Genomic DNA, 16,905 nt, shown 5'->3' with positions numbered 1-16,905 from the left:
GATTTCCATAAGTAATTAGTATTTACTGATGTCTTTCACGCAGTTATGAAAACAAAAGCTATTAAAATTCGTTTTCTGGTTTATACTCACACAATATCAACTCTAATATTTGAAGAGCAGAGTACGTTTCCGGAATTTCAAGGGTAACCACATTAATGACCCGATAATCCCTCACAAGTAACATTTTTGAATCATCAGTCTTCTGACTCATACGTTGCGGTCCGCAACGATTTCCTCTTATGTGTCATCCTCTTCATCTCAGAGTAGCACTTGCAACATATGCCCTCAATTATTTGCTGGATGTATTCCAATGTCGGTCTTCCTATGCAATTCTTTCCCTTTACAGCTCCCTCTAGTACCATTGAAGCCATTCTCTAATGTCTTAAATTATGCCCTATGGTCCCGTCGCCTCCCCTTGTCAGTGTTTTCCACATATTCCTTTCCTCTCCGATTATGCGCAGAACCTTCTCATTCCTTACCTTATTAGTCCACCAGATTTTCCACATCCGTCTGTAGCACCACATCAAAAATGCTTCGATTCTCTTCTCCTCCGGTTTTCTCACTGTCCATGTTTCCCTACGATACAGTGCTGTGCACCAAATGTACATTCTCAGAAATACCTTCCTCAAATTAGGGGCTATGTTTGAAACAAGTAGCCCTCTTGGCCTGGAATGCCATTTTGCCAGTGCTAGTCAGCACTTGGTGTCCTCCTCGCTCCATCGCTCATTGGATATTTTACTGCTTAGGTGGGAGAATACATTAACTTCATCTACTTCGTGTCAGTCAATCCCAATGTTACATTTTTTGCCCTTCTCATTTCTGCTACTTCTCATTACTTCCGTCTTTCTTCGATTTACTCTCAATCCATGTTCTGTACTCGTTAGACTCTTTATTCCATTCAGCAGATCAGCTAATTCTTCTTCACTTTCACTCAGGAAGCCAATGTCGTAAGCGAATCGTGTCATTGATATCTTTACACCTTGAATTTTTATTCCACTCATGAATCTTTCTTTTATTTTCATCATTGCCTCTTCGATGTACAGATCACACTGAAGCGGCGAAAGACTACATCCCTGTCACTACGTCCGTGTCTTACACCCTTTTAAATCCAATCACTCCGTTCTTGGTCATCCACTATTATTATTCCCTCTTGGCTGTTGTACATATTATACACTCCTGGAAATGGAAAAAAGAACACATTGACACCGATGTGTCAGACCCACCATACTTGCTCCGGACACTGCGAGAGGGCTGTACAAGCAATGATCACACGCACGGCACAGCGGACACACCAGGAACCGCGGTGTTGGCCGTCGAATGGCGCTAGCTGCGCAGCATTTGTGCACCGCCGCCGTCGGTGTCAGCCAGTTTGCCGTGGCATAGGGAGCTCCATCGCAGTCTTTAACACTGGTAGCATGCCGCGACAGCGTGGACGTGAACCGTATGTGCAGTTGACGGCCTTTGAGCGAGGGCGTATAGTGGGCATGCGGGAGGCCGGGTGGACGTACCGCCGAATTGCTCAACACGTGGGGCGTGAGGTCTCCACAGTACATCGATGTTGTCGCCAATGGTCGGCGGAAGGTGCACGTGCCCGTCGACCTGGGACCGGACCGCAGCGACGCACGGATGCACGCCAAGACCGTAGGATCCTACGCAGTGCCGTAGGGGACCGCACCGCCACTTCCCAGCAAATTAGGGACACTGTTGCTCCTGGGGCATCGGCGAGGACGATTCGCAACCGTCTCCATGAAGCTGGGCTACGGTCCCGCACACCGGTAGGCCGTCTTCCGCTCACGCCCCAACATCGTGCAGCCCGCCTCCAGTGGTGTCGCGACAGGCGTGAATGGAGGGACGAATGGAGATGTGTCGTCTTCAGCGATGAGAGTCGCTTCTGCCTTGGTGCCAATGATGGTCGTATGCATGTTTGGCGCCGTGCAGGTGAGCGCCACAATCAGGACTGCATACGACCGAGGCACACAGGGCCAACACCCGGCATCATGGTGTGGGGAGCGATCTCCTACACTGGCCGTACACCACTGGTGATCGTCGAGGGGACACTGAATAGTGCACGGTACATCCAAACCGTCATCGAACCCATCGTTCTACCATTCCTAGACCGGCAAGGGAACTTGCTGTTCCAACAGGACAATGCACGTCCGCATGTATCACGTGCTACCCAACGTGCTCTAGAAGGTGTAAGTCAACTACCCTGGCCAGCAAGATCTCCGGATCTGTCCCCCATTGAGCATGTTTGGGACTGGATGAAGCGTCGTCTCACGCGGTCTGCACGTCCAGCACGAACGCTGGTCCAACTGAGGCGCCAGGTGGAAATGGCATGGCAAGCCGTTCCACAGGACTACATCCATCATCTCTACGATCGTCTCCATGGGAGAATAGCAGCCTGCATTGCTGCGAAAGGTGGATATACACTGTACTAGTGCCGACATTGTGCATGCTCTGTTGCCTGTGTCTATGTGCCTGTGGTTCTGTCAGTGTGATCATGTGATGTATCTGACCCCAGGAATGTGTCAATAAAGTTTCCCCTTCCTGGGACAATGAATTCACGGTGTTCTTATTTCAATTTCCAGGAGTGTATGATATCCGTCGCTCCCTATATCTTACCCCTATTTTTATCAGGATTTCGAATATCTTGCACCATTTTACAGTGTCGAGCGCTTCTTCCAGGTCGAACATTCTTATGAACATGTCTTCATTTTTCCTTATTCTTGCTTCCATTATCAACTGCAGCGTCAGAATCGCGTGTCTGGTACCTTTACCTTTTCTAAAGCTCAACTGGTCGTCATGTAACACAATCTCAATATTCTTTTCCATTCTTCCGTATATTATTCTTGTTAGCAACTGGATTCATGAGCTGTGAAGCTAAATTTTTCTAGAATTCTCACACGTGTCAGCTATGGCAATCTTCGGGATCGTGTGGATGATATTTTTCCGAAAGCCAGATGGTGTATCACCAGACTCATACATTCTACATACCAACGTGAACAGTCGTTTTGATATCATTTCCTCCAAAGATTTTAGAAATTCTGATGGAATAGTATCGATCGCTTCTGCCTTATCTGATCTTAAGTTCTCCAAAGCTCTTTTAAATTTTAATTCTAATACTGGCTCCCCTATCTGGTCTAAATCCAATCCTGTTTCCGATTTAGGAAAATCTGTCTGACCCTGATGTACTGTAACGGGAATCTTCCCGTATCACCCGGTCTTTTCCAAGATTATCTGCTCCCATTGTGATTCTTGAAGAGAGTATCGGCTATTACTAGCTGAAATTTATTGCAGAACTCAATTAATCTTTCTCCTCTCTCATTCCTTTTCCCAAGTACATATCCTCCTGTAACCTTCTCTTCTACCCCTTCCCCTATAACAGCATTGCGGTCCCCCAAGACTATTAGATTTTCATCTCCCTATAGGTATTATAGTAGCCTTTCAATAACCTCATATACATTCTCTATCTCTTCATATTCCGCTTGCGACGTCGGCAAGTATACTTGAACTATCGTTGTCGGTGTTGGTTTGATAAGAACAACTTTACCACTGAACTGTTCACTGTAACACACTCATTGTCCAATTTTTCTATTCATAACGAATCCTACTCCCCTCATACTATTTTCTGCTGCTGTTGATATCACCCTATACTCATCTGTCCATAAATCCTTGTTTTCTTTCCATTTCACTTCACTGACCCCTACTATATCTGGATTGAGCCTTTGCATTTCTCTTTTCAGGTTTTCTAACTTCCCTACAACATTCAAGATTCTGGCACTCCACGCCCCGACTCATAGAACGACATCCTTTCGTTGTGTATTCTAACTTTTTTCTCATGGTCACCTCCCCCTTTGCGTTACCTTTCGTAGATCCTATTGGGGGACTATTCCTGAATCTTTTGCCACAGGAGAAATGATTATGACACATTTTTTTCAAGTACTGGCCACTTGCACTTAGGATACATGTTATCTGTCTTTAATGCAATGTTTCAATTGCCGGTTATTATTAATCAAAATTTTTAGCGGTGGCGAACACACTTTTGATAGGTAATCGACGAAGCTACCCCTTTACCATGGGTAAAATACGTACCTACAAGTAATTTATGGTAATGATTTTAAGCTCTGTTTTCATGCTTGCAGAAAAAATAATTGGTTACATTGGGCAGTCATCCTTCAAAAATAAAAATGTAGTTTTTCATTAATCCACAAACTTGTCTCGCCACGGTTACGGCATATTCAGAGGGTTTCTTCTGTAATTTTTTCTGAAACATAGACATAACATTTTATGTAGGTCAGGAGTTGTTTAGACAACATATGTACGCCTGCATCTCGTGGTCGTGCGGTAGCGTTCTCGCTTCCCACGCCCGGGTTCCCGGGTTCGATTCCCGGCGGGGTCAGGGATTTTCTCTGCCTCGTGATGGCTGGGTGTTGTGTGCTGTCCTTAGGTTAGTTAGGTTTAAGTTGTTCTAAGTTCTAAGGGACTGATGACCATACATGTTAAGTCCCATAGTGCTCAGAGCCATTTGAACCATTTAGCCCAACATATGTACCTTCCTTTCTTTATAATACGTGTGCCCTGTAGCTGACACCATAAATCGGCCAGAAGTCTTCATTAATACAGCATGCCATCTGCTATAAGAGATTATTAGAGTAGCGTCTGAAGTAAATTTTTGCCTAGAGTATGACCTCTATATATGAACTATATATTCCGATACAGTGGTGAGGTGTCAAATGCTCATTTTCGGTTCTCATGATTGGTGTAGTTGAGCTTTCGCGACCTGAACTTGGTAATTATTTGCTTACTAAGTGTGTTATTGTTTTTATACTTAAAGTTACCTATGGGTATCGATAAAATTTCGTAAGGTTTTGATCAGGAAAAGTACTTGGTAGGCTTGATATTTCCAGATAGTGTTCAGGATTTATGCAAACTGCCTCGCCGCAGTGGTAACACCGGTTCCCGTCAGATCGCCAAAGTTAAGCGCTGTCGGGTTGGGCAAGCACTTGGATGTGTGACCATCCGGTCTGGCAAGCCCTGTTGGGAATCGGGGTTCACTTAGCCCTTGTGAGTCCAACTGAGGAGCCACTTGGTTGAGAAGTAGCGGCTCCGGTCTCGTAAAGTGACAAATGGCCGGAAGAGCGGTGTACTAACCATATGCCCCTCTTTATCCGCATCCAGTAACGCCTGTTGGCTGAGGATGACACGGCGGCCCCTCGGTACCGCTCGGACTTCCAAGGGCTGTTCGGACTGAGATGAGGATTTATACCGGCATTTACTTGCATTTTCTCCTGCTCATTGGGGAACTCTGGACGTTAAAGATGTTTCTGTGGCTCATGAGCACGATCCACTGTGTATTTACGTCTGAGACACACTGTTGAAAGTCGTCTATAACTAGCAAACCACACCAATTACTTTTCCAAACCAAAACCACATGAAATTTCTCCGATGCCCACATGTCACGTTGAATTTACAAACAATAACAACAATAAGTTCAGCTGAGGACAGGTCAACCACACCGAAAATAAGCGTCAAAAAAGGGCGCATGCCACTGTTTCACCGGAATACATACTTTAGGGATAATATACGAAACTAAAATTCAATTCATACGTAGGCCTAACGTCCCTGTGCAGCAGATGACATGCAGTATTAAAACGGACTTTTGGCTGATTTATATTGGCTGCCATATTGGCACACATACCTGTGTAACGTATATATGTTGTATGAGAAAAACAAATTTCGGTTACAGTATATTCCTAACCCACGTAAGGTTTGTACATACATATTTAAAAAGAATAAGAGCAAAAAACCCACTGAGATGCGACATATTTAGAGGTTAAACAGATACAAAACTTGTGTGCTTGCAAGTTGGCGGACCAACTTTAATTCATTATAAGTTATGTATTTTGAAATGGATTAATGATAGTTACTAGTAAATGCAGTTAAAGCATGTATAGAAGTCAGAGTAAACTACTACTGATTGTTTTCTGATTAGCGGTTACACCATGAATTACTTTAATTCAAATCGTTACTCAAGTCAGCATTTAAATGCTTACACTGTTAGCATCTGTATTACTAACAGTGCGACAATTTCAAACGTAGAAAAAAATGTGATAAGCTACATCATGGTCGTTGACTACACAAGCTAAATCAACGCTGTTGCTGAACAAAGAGCGTGAATGATAGGAGAAGCAAGAGTAATTATCCAGGTACCACCGGGGAAAAAAGGCTGCGTCCGATTCAAATGAGCTGTAAAATAAACTGACCGTGAAATTAACTCTGCTAATGGCTCAGTGACGAGAAATCACCTACAAAGCTTGTGCATACAGTCAGAAGATTTTGCGAAAAATAACAAAAAATATCAGATAGTTTACATCTGTCCTGCATTCGCCTTTCGCTCTCGATAGTAAATGTTATATACTTTTGAAGATGGAATGAAGGAAATAACTTCCTTTTCAACATTGCTACGAATGAGTAGGTTGTCTGGTAGGTTACGTCAGTTACTTATCGCTCCACATTATTAATAAGGTTGGTTTCTATTTCTCTTTTTGTGGTAAGACATTGTCATAAAAATATTGCAGATTAAGTTGTCTTAATTTCTATTTCTTTTAAATTACCACGCGTTTCAAAATATGCTTGCCTTATTAAGATCCAGTGTCTTCTTAAATGACCATCAGTGAAGTATAAAAGCCTGAGTGACCTTGAGTAAACCGTAATCCAAGGAACACAGGACAATTACTTGCAATTTTGTTGCCACTTTTCCACTTATTTTTAAAAGAACATGGATTTTCACATTATGATTTCGGTGTATAATAGATTCAAAAACTTGTGTACGAGAATTCGAATTTTTGTAATTTAGACAATAGTTTTGTTCAGTAATTCAGACTGCAGTCAAAATTCTTTGCTAAACGGCTTGGTTACCTGCTACCTATCCACCAGAGTGCAAACATTACACTTAGAGAGTCCTCATCTATTTGTACCTCGCGGCAAGCTATTTCCTTAACTGTACAAACCCTACACAGTCTGTGTTCCAACGCCCTTCTATCCGCCGTCGACGCCACCAGATACTAAAAGAAGCACAGTACAAACGGAGTTTAGCTGAAGTCGACCGATTAACCGTGGCGCTTTACCGATCAATCTATTGCAACAAGAGAGGTATATAGTCAAAATCGATGCTGCCTACGCGTTACAGCGTTCTGGGTAGCAGAAGCAAACACTGACATCCATGTTTTGCGACATCAGGCATGCCGAACATTTAAGTTTGGCAGAGGAAACAGATGCTGGGAAATCACATATTTTATTGTTTATATATATTATGTTATACTATATTATACTATACTATATTATTATATATAAGTTTATTTATATATTTATTTATATTTATATTATATTTATATATTTATATATATTTTTTATATTGTTTTTGTCCAACAAGAAGCCTTCAAAGTCGGCAAATCCTTTGAGCTCGCCCTTGTTTCACCTCAATTATTCAAACCATGTGGCTGTAGTTAATTCGGGCAATTTTGTCGAGTTAGGACTGCACTGTGGCCTATGTAATGCTTATCAAATAGATATGACAGTTGTTGGGTGCCACGTTCATTAGCATGTCACTTCACAGAGTAATTTGAGATTAGGTTTGGTAGAATGTTCTGCTGGACAATTATGGCTGTAGTTTGGCGAAGGGAAGCTCACCGGGTGTAGATGGCGAAACAGTCGTTTCATTGGTATCAGTTCAGAGAATAAGTTGGTTTTGTTATATGAAGGTAGTTGCGGAGTTACTGAAGAAAGCTACAGCCTATACTGTGTCGAGAGCATTGATGAAGTACTTCTCGCTACAGGCAGGAGACGTCAACAACATAGCGGTCCTGAGGTTAAAGGCTATACTAAGACGTCCAAGATCGAACCTATATACGAGCTCATCATGGTGCCCAGCCTAAACCCATCAGATTTTTGATGAAAGGCTTAGGGAACTTGTGTAGAATCTATTGCGCACATCATCACACTACATTGAATATTCTCCTATGATATTTCCAACATGAGAAAAATTAAAAATTATAACGATGCTTGGTGTGTGCACAGTAGTAAGGGAATCGCAGTTGAAATACTTTATTAGAGAAGTTGTTGATTTTCCGCCAAGAACATGGTAACAACATAAATAGATAGTGGAGCACTCCGACAAGAAGGTGCGAGTGTGTAAATTCCATGCTGGACAAAAAGTTATTTTGAAGTCTTTCAGTCTTTCGAATAAACAGAGACAGATTTACCATAAACTTTTCTGTGTTTCTAATGCAACAGTGCGTATTCGGTGTATTGCACACCAATACGTTATGGAGCTGGAATCAATTAATTAATAACATCGGTCTTTCGGTTAATTCATTGGTGCGTTATTCAATTCAAAAGAATCTGGATGTGATGAAAACTCCATACGTGCTCATTGAAACTACTGAGCTGATAAAGAAGATGGAAAGACGTGCTGCAGACCTACCAGAGTAATTTCATGAGAAAAATTAGTGAGAGGGTAATATGAAGATCAGCAGCTTTTATTCTCTTGTTCTTATTGTCTGTTGTAGCGAGAAAATTTTGTCTCCTTGATCTGAGTTTAAAGCGTACTTGTGGTTGGCCTTTCCAATACTTGGTCCGTAGCAATTTTTTTTTCAAGTTCCGAAAGCAGCTCACTACATGATACAACTAGACAAGTAAAGGATTTAGACGTCCCTGCCCTAAAAACTGCGTGGGTCTATAGTCAAACTTATGTATCCCATCAGTCGCAATAGTGTTAAACAATAAAAACACAGTGTTTAGCAGAGACACAGAAGCTTTCAAAGTTAGCAATATGATAATTAAATTATTGTCTACATTTAGTTTTTGTAGATATTATTTTTTAAAGACTCCATTAAATATTACTGAAAGGTGGAATGAGCAAGGCTGGAGAGCCTGCACCGAATAGCTCTTAGCGCTGTAGTAAAGTTTTGAAAGATTTCGTACGCTACAGAAATACGCGACGAACTCTACCGCTAAAAGCTTTAATGGACACACAGACAGATATCGCCGAATAACAACGCTGTCCCTCTCTGGCCGTTTCTTTGTGCTGTGAATTTGCCTTATCTGGAGATTTTAATTTCCGCTCGGACGCCGAACCTCGCAGTGCTGACACGAACAGCCAATGGAAATCCTGGTCACACCGTGCGCTCACCCGTTGGCGACAGAAATCAATCAAACGGCTCTGCATTGTTTTCTTTCTCTATGTCTGAAATATGTTTAATTTTTGTTTGCGTACGAATGAAAGAGACGGGAATATGAGTTATTCGTACAGCAGTTACAGCAGAACTGATGCTGCAAGAGTTGTGAGAAATGTGTAAAGAGAATGTAAGACAAGGAAAACATGCTGTGAAATTTCGATTGTGTGTACCTTGAATAGTATGCTTTGGTTTTAAAGTAGAGGTGTACCGCCAAACATTTTACAAAATATTCGAGGCGTCTACAAAAATATCCCGTGAGTGACACTTCCCAATGGGGAACGCAAGTTCTGCGACTTTATCTTGTGAGACACAGTATTCCATGCAGCAGTTTTAAAGAAGAACAACTGATTACTTTAACCGAATTTAAAACCTCTTGAATGATAAAGTACATTGACGAATTACATCCACTGTAGGCACTGAAGGTTTTCCCAAGCAATAACAGTAAGTGTGTCAATACAAGTCGGAAGCCTCACATCAACTTATAACCACACCACAACTATTATAGTTTAGTTTGCTTTTACCTGAATAACAGAAAACCCTGTCTCTATATTGCCACGTATAAACCTGTAACTAAATTTAGTTTAGTTTCCAAATAAATTACGCTATGATAGTCCTGTTAATAGGAAAAGCTAATCAATAGAGTTACCCTTTTTGCAGGATTTGACCGTGTGTTGTGTCTAATGGATAAGTAAATCAGACTGTTCAATTCTCTTCCTAAGATCTTACCCAGCCTTTAGAAGGAAACGCAGTATGAACAGTATTATATTGAAGCTAGGTCAACTCAGTTCGAAGTTCATTTACTGGTTTAAAATATGTACTAAGAATCACCAGTCTATAGAGGCAATGAAACAGTGAAGTGTTGGAAAAGCAGAAGTATGAATTTGCCAACTTTCTCGCTACTGTTTAAGTTGGTTGTTCAAACAAATATTACTCAACGTAAACAATGTTGGTGTAGACACTGGAATTATTACTACACCCTTATACATTACGTTTTCAAAAGAGAAAAAACCCAGTAGATAACTTCAAGAAGGCTAAAAAAATTGGCCAAGGGGGACCATTAGAAGAGCACTTTTCATAACCAAGAAACTGAAATATTAAAATACTTAGGTACTAAAGCACACACCTTTATACATTTCGCTTCAAGAAAACCTCTTTCTTCCTGGAATTTACTTTCAAAAGCTATCTTTCAGTGAAACAACTAAGACAACTTTTCTTTAACCATTGCTCTAGATGAAAATATTTATAAACTATTTAACTTTATGATGCAGAATTACATTTAAATCCACTCTATGCAATTTACACTTTTCCACTCTTATTATTTACAAAAAAACAATTTAAATGATGCCTCTTTATATTAACTTGGCACTTCATAAGCATGTAAGACAGGATACTCGAATTAATCAAACACGAGGAAGGAACCCTATATAGATATAGGATTAAGATGAAATTACAGGGTGCGCCAAACTCTTTAACGTTCAAGAATGATTGTTCACTAATAAAACACAGTTTAAATTAATGATTCACGCTGTACAAAAGTAGAATACCAAAAAATCTTATCTGGCGGCTGTAGACTGGGTGTGGCGAACAATTATGGTGGCTACACTACCCACAGTACGGCCTGCAAGTCTCTTGCTGTATGGGCTCTATTTCTCTTCTTCGAGTCGTTCATTTAATTTACAGTAGCCCAACAACTCAAAGCTATGCCGTAAGCCGTTTGCAGTCTTCATTCAAGGAATTTTTGTGCAAATTTGCAGGCAAACCTTCTACTGCTCCACAAGGGTGTGGCCCCAGTCACTGCTGCCTACAGACTGTGTGACTTACTTCCCGCGCTAGCTCTAGATAGCGCGACAATTCGCCCTTGCCACTTTTCCCACTCCCCAGACCCACTTTTGTTTCAAACAAAAGCACACTGGCTTTTACATAACACCTCTTTGTTACATTGTCCCTAAGCGTGACCATTCCTTACAAGTGTCAGATTTACATCAACATGAGCCTCTCAATATGTGTATATGTATATGTATATTCCTTATTGTCGTTTCTTGTTACCAATATTAGTTTATTTCCAACAATAAGCAGCTTTCACTCCGTTAATATTCGGCAGAAATCAAACCTCCATTTGGATCGGACTTCCTTAACTCTTGTGCAAAAAGGTGTGCAGTACACTGCTACATCCATTTTCAATAAGCTGCCACTCGAATTCAAAAATCTTAGCAGTAATCCACGCGCTTTGAAATCGAAACATAACGAGTTCCCTCATGGGTCACTCCTTCTATTCTATCGAGGAGTTCCTTGAAAAATTAAGCTGATCTATTTTTATCTGTTATTACGTTTATGTTGTAAGTTCATGTACTGACACGTTCCATGACCTTGGAGATTTGCTCCCCAATTTGGTCCAATGGAACTTGACATGTAAATAAATAAATAAATATAAATATATAAAAATGTCTTCTCGGAATTGTTTAACGTATTAAACAAGTTACAGAGTATTTTACATACATTACTCACTAGCAATGCAAAGGACTTCAACCTCCAGTATAGCACACTTTACTTTGCATATACAGAAAATATAGCAGCAATATGCGAAAATCTTAAACCAAAAAAGTATAAAAATTTTGATGAACCGTAAACAACTAGTGTTATAAACTTCTCTAGCAGGATGTATTATTATATGTGTGCATTGCTCACCATCTACAGTTTATGGTTGTTGTAATTTCACTTGGACGCTTTGGGCTTCTTTGGTGGTTACAGGAGAGAGAAAAAAATGTCGTTCGTAGACAGAGAATTCAGACACTGATTTATTCTACATCATAAAAGAAGGTTGTATACATGGAAGAATCCTGGAGATACTAAAAGGTATCAGATAGATTATATAATGGTAAGACAGAGATTTAGGAACCAGGTCTTAAATTGTAAGACATTTCCAGGGGCAGATGCGGACTGTGACCACAATCTATTGGTTATGAACTGTAGATTAAAACAGAAGAAACTACAAAAAGGTGGGATTTAAGGAGATGGGACCTGGATAAACTGACTAAACCAGAGGTTGTAGAGAGTTTCAGGGAGAGCATAAGGGAACAATTGACAGGAATGGGGGAAAGAAATACAGTAGAAGAAGAATGGGTAGCTCTGAAAGATGAAGTAGTGAAGGCAGCAGACGATGAAGTAGGTAAAAAGACGAGGGCTAATAGAAATCCTTGGGTAACAGAAGAAATATTGACTTTAATTGATGAAAGGAGAAAATATAAAAATGCAGTAAATGAAGCAGGCAAAAAGGAATACAAACGTATCAAAAATGAGATCGACAGGGAGTGCAATGTGGCTAAGCAGGGATGGCTAGAAGACAAATGTAAAAATGTAGAGGCTTATCTCACGAGGTGTAAGATAGATACTGCGTACAGGAAAATAAGAGAGACCTTTGGAGAGAAGAGAATCACTTGTATGAATATCAAGAGCTCAGATGGAAACCCAGTTCTAGGCAAATAAGGGAAAGCAGAAAGGTGGAAGGAGTATATAGAGGGTTTATACAAGGGCGATGTACTTGATGACAATATTATGGAAATGGAAGAGGATGTAGATGAAGATGAAATGGGAGATATGATACTGCGTGATGAGTTTGACAGAGCACTGAGAGATCTGATTCGAAACAAGGCCCCGGGAGTAGACAACATTCCATTAGAACTACTGACAGCCTTGGGAGAGCCAGTCATGACTAAACTCTACCATCTGGTGAGCAAGATATATGAGACAGGCGAAATACCCTCAGACTTCAAGAAGAATATAATAATTCCAATCCCAAAGAAAGCAGGTGTTGACAGATGTGAAAATTACCGAACTATCAGTTTAATAAGTCACGGCTGCAAAATACTAACACGTATTCTTTACAGACGAATGGAAAAACTAATAGAAGCCGACCTCGGAGAAGATCAGTTTGGATTCCGTAGAAATACAGGAACACGTGAGGCAATATTGACCCTACGACTTATCTTAGAAGCTAGATTAAGGAAAGGCAAACCTACGTTTCCAGCATTTGTAGACTTAGAGAAAGCTTTTGACAATGTTGACTGGAATGCTCTCTTTCAAATTCTGAAGGTGGCACGTGTAAAATACAGGGAGCGAAAGGCTATTTACAACTTATACAGAAACCAGATGGCCGTTATAAGAGTCGAGGGACATGAAAGGGAAGCAGTGGTTGGGAAGGGAGTGAGACAGGGTTGTAACCTCTACCCGATGTTATTCAATCTGTATATTGAGCAAGCAGTGAAGGAAACAAAAGAAAAATTCGGAGTAGGTATTAAAATTCATGGAGAAGAAATAAAAACTTTGAGGTTCGCCGATGACATTGTAATTCCATCAGAGACAGCAAAGGACTTGGAAGAGCACTTGAACGGAATGGACAGTGTCTTGAAAGGGGGATATAAGATGAACATCAACAAAAGCAAAACGAGGATAATGGAATGTAGTAAAATGAAATCAGGTGATGCTGAAGGAATTAGATTAGGAAATGAGACACTTAAAAGTAGTAAAGGAGTTTTGCTATTTGGGGAGCAAAATAACTGATGATGATCGAAGTACAGAGGATATAAAATGTAGACTGGCAATGGGAAGGAAAGCGTTTCTGAAGAAGAGAAATTTGTTAACATCTGGTAAAGATTTAAGTGTCAGGAAGTCGTTTCTGAAAGTATTTGTATGGAGTGTAGCCATGTATGGAAGTGAAACATGGATGATAAATAGTTTGGACAAGAAGAGAATAGAAGCTTTCGAAATGTGGTGCTACAGAAGAATGCTGATGACTAGATGGGTAGATCACATAACTAATGAGGAGGTATTGAATAGAATTGGGGAAAAGAGGAGTTAGTGGCACAACTTGACAAAAAGAAGGGACCGGTTGGTGGACATGTTTTGAGGCATCAAGGGATCACAAATTTAGCATTGGAGGGCAGCGTGGGGGGTAAAAATCGTAGAGGGAGCCCAAAAGATGAATACACTAAGCAAAAGCTTGCACAGGATAGAGCAGCATGGAGAGCTGCATCAAACCAATCTCAGGACTAAAGACCACAACAACAACAACAATAATATGCACAAAAATGGTGCGTAACTTAGTTTGCTGTAGTTGCAGCGTCAGCTGCTATCAGTAGATTTCGATGTTGAAATATATACAGATACAAAGGCTTACAATCCAGACAGTCCTTAATAGTTTTCAATACTCCGGCCGCTATGGAAGTGCAAATGTTATGAAATGTCAAACACTCAAAATGGCCTCTGTGTGTTGATCTTTGAATTCGGCAGCGCCCTCGTGCCGCGGTGGCCGCTGTAGGAAACGCGGCGCCTGAACTGGTGGCGTGAGTATTTCAAAGTACGGCCGTCCACAAGACGACCTGTAACTCAACAGTGAAACGCTCTTCGTGTACAACTAAGATTCATCTCCAACCTCTGTTGCATTTGCAAGAGGTGCAAGGAGAAAACCACTGTTGATAAGCCTCCATATGAGACTGAAGATCTCTAAGTGCACATTCACGAACATTCCATTAGATACTGATCTGTTTAAGTGTCACCTCTCTCACCTCAGCTTGCAAGACACACTCTCTGAGTGATACACATTTATTGTGCCGTCTCCCACTGGAGTTCGACATGGACCCAGTGAGCTTTCGCAGTTATTGATCGTATCAGTAACGATGTGTCCTGCCGTGTTTTGGGTGTCTTCTGTACCTCCTTCATCACTCCGGCGTGTTGGAGATATGAGACTTGGTGGCCGGCCGACGTGGCCGAGCGGTTCTAGGCGCTTCAGCCCGGAACCGCGCGACTGCTACGGTCGCAGGTTCGAATCCTGCCTCGGACATGGATGTGAGTGATGTTCTTAGGTTAGTTAGGTTTAAGTAGTTCTAAGTTCTAGGGGACTGATGACCTTAGAAGTGCTCAGAGCCATTTTGAACCATTTTTATGAGTTATGAGACTAGTAAACAGTACTAGATAATAGATTCTTTAAATGCAGGATAGTCTCACACCTGCTTCTTCTACAGCTAGTTTTAAGCGATCAGTCCACTTTCAGTGTCAGTCCACTTTCAATCTTCTTCAAACACATAAGAGGGAGTGGTTGGTGTACTTTGAAACAGTTTTCAGACATTCGCCTCTAGCCAGCCCTTTCATACAGGGGGTCCGCCGTAAAACAGGTACTCACAACGTACCGGTTAACCATATTTAGTGTAACCGCTTCTGAGGTGGCAACACTGCAACACTGTCTCGAAAAGTAGCCACACAGAATTTTATCAGCTAGTTGAGTGCAGCTGGGTGTTCGCGCGGCAGTTTTGTGGGAGGCTCGTACTGTTGAGTCTACAGAAGTGTGGCAATTTGCATTAGAACAGCGAACTGATACTGTGTAATATTACATAAAAACAGTCACCGTCAAGGAATGTGGAGAACTGTTTCAAGCGAAGCACCCTGGTAGCATACTCCCCACAACCACCACCATTCAAAATGTATACAACTAATGGAAAATTGTGGGATCCGTTCAGAATGAAGAGAGCAATAAGCGACCGAAAGTGAGGGCCCGTGAAAATATAGACAAAATTCACGTAGACATTATAAGTCCCCACAAGTCATCAAAGGGGCTATAGCAGCAGGTTAGTGTATCACGCGCACCGTGTCATCGTGTACTAAAAAATATGAAATTAAATTAATACCGTGTGAGTGTGGTGAAAGAGTTGTAATCTGAGGATAAGGAAGAAAAGAGTTAATTATTAGAAAAGTTTGTTAACACCAATAAGCTACTACAAACAGCATTGAAGAAATGTATGATGAAATAAAAGAAATTATTCAGATAGTGAAGGAAGACGAAAATTTAATAGTCATGGGTGACTGGAATTCGGTAGTAGGAAAGGGAAGAGAAGGAAACGTAGTAGGTGAATATGGATTGGGGCTAAGAAATGAAAGAGGAAGCCGTCTGGTAGAATTTTGCACAGAGCACAACTTAATGATAGCTAACACTTGGTTCAAGAGTCATAATAGAAGGTTGTATACATGGAAGAAGCCTGGAGATACTGACGGGTTTCAGATAGATTATATAATGGTAAGACAGAGATTTAGGAACCAGGTTTTAAATTGTAAGACGTTTCCAGGAGGAGATGTGGACTCTGACCACAATCTATTGGTTATGAACTGAAGAAACTGCAAAAAGGAGGGAATTTAAGGAGATGAGACCTGGATAAACTGAAAGAACCAGAGGTTTTACAGAGTTTCAAGGAGAGCATAAGGGAACAATTGACAGGAATGGGGGAAAGAAATAGAGTAGAAAAAGAATGGGTAGCTTTGAGGGATGATGTAGTGAAGGCAGCAGAGGATAAAGTAGGTAAAAAGACGAGGGCTAGTAGAAATCCTTGGGTAACAGAAGAAATATTGAACTTAATTGATCAGAGGAGAAGATATAAAAATGCGGTAAATGAAGCAGGCAAAAAGGAATACAAACGTCTCAAAAATGAGATCGACAAGAAGTGCAAAATGGCTAAGCAGGGATGGCTGGAGGACAAATGTAAGGATGTAGAGGCTTGTCTCACCAGGGATAAGATAGATACTGCGTACAGGAAAATAAGAGAGACCTTTGGAGAGAAGAGAATCACTTGTATGAATATCAAGAGCTCAGATGGAAACCCAGTTCTAGGCAAATAAGGGAAAGCAG

This window comes from Schistocerca nitens, chromosome 2, assembly GCF_023898315.1.
Source record: "Schistocerca nitens isolate TAMUIC-IGC-003100 chromosome 2, iqSchNite1.1, whole genome shotgun sequence".
Taxonomy (NCBI): Eukaryota; Metazoa; Arthropoda; class Insecta; order Orthoptera; family Acrididae; genus Schistocerca; species Schistocerca nitens.
This window is presented reverse-complemented; position numbering follows the sequence as displayed.